Raw genomic sequence first — 897 nt, 5'->3', positions numbered from 1 at the left:
GTAGTTGTATATGAGTCTATGTAATGCCAAATGAAGACTTAAAATAAAGTAAGTTGGATGTTGTTTCTAATTTAATAGACATTAAACCAAGATAAATTGATTTTTTTTATTAAAAACAAATGATATGATACAACTATAGAAGTAGTTTGATATTAAACTTACACCCTAGATTCGGAGAGGGGGAGTTGAGAAAGAATGTTTTAAATTCACTTAGTATTGTTTAATTGAATCTTCCCATTGATTTGTTAGGACTACATCTGGTCAGTCTCTAATTGGCATATGTGTATACTGTTCGTATTGCCTCGATATAGCTTTATTTCACAAGCATTGTAAGGCAAAGATGGATAGTGGCTAGCAATGGAATCTAGTTTGATGCGCATTTCGTTCTATTTGGGACTCATTAGTTGGATGAACCTGCATCTCAGAGTTGATGTTCATCAATGGGAAAATTCAAACATACAATACAAAGTGAATTTACACTTCACCCCATTGCACAAACAAGTGGCTATTAGGACTCAGTGGCCGAGTGGATAACGTGATGGCGTTTGAAGCGAATGGTACTGGGTTCGAGTTCCAGATTGAACATCAACTCTGAGATGCAAGTACATCCATGTGACGAGTCCCAAATAGGACGAAACGCACGTCATGGATTCCACTGCTATCCACTATCCATCTTTGCTTAGAATGTTTTAAAGATTGTCAAAACGCTTTGTATGAACGAATACATTATGTAAGAATTTTTAAACAAAATACTGGTTTTTTGTCAGAGAACAAAGGAGTGTACTTAAAGATATTGATTTAATCTTTTTTTCTCTCAAATTCGACTGTAATCAATTACTTGATTTGAATGTTTATATAGTGTTGAAGTAAAATAAAAATACTTACAAAGATAATGTA

General features: G+C 33.6%; 1 non-coding gene across 1 annotated transcript; it reads left to right on the top strand.

Moving 5' to 3' along the window:
* The first annotated feature begins 512 nt into the window (after window positions 1-512).
* Smp_tRNA_02292_Pseudo_TTG.1.1 lies at window positions 513-584 on the top strand. The gene has a single exon. It is a non-coding gene (tRNA).
* Window positions 585-897: the final 313 nt, after the last annotated feature.

Source organism: Schistosoma mansoni, chromosome 3, assembly GCF_000237925.1.
Source record: "Schistosoma mansoni strain Puerto Rico chromosome 3, complete genome".
Classification (NCBI taxonomy): domain Eukaryota; kingdom Metazoa; phylum Platyhelminthes; class Trematoda; order Strigeidida; family Schistosomatidae; genus Schistosoma; species Schistosoma mansoni.
This window is presented reverse-complemented; position numbering and strand designations above follow the sequence as displayed.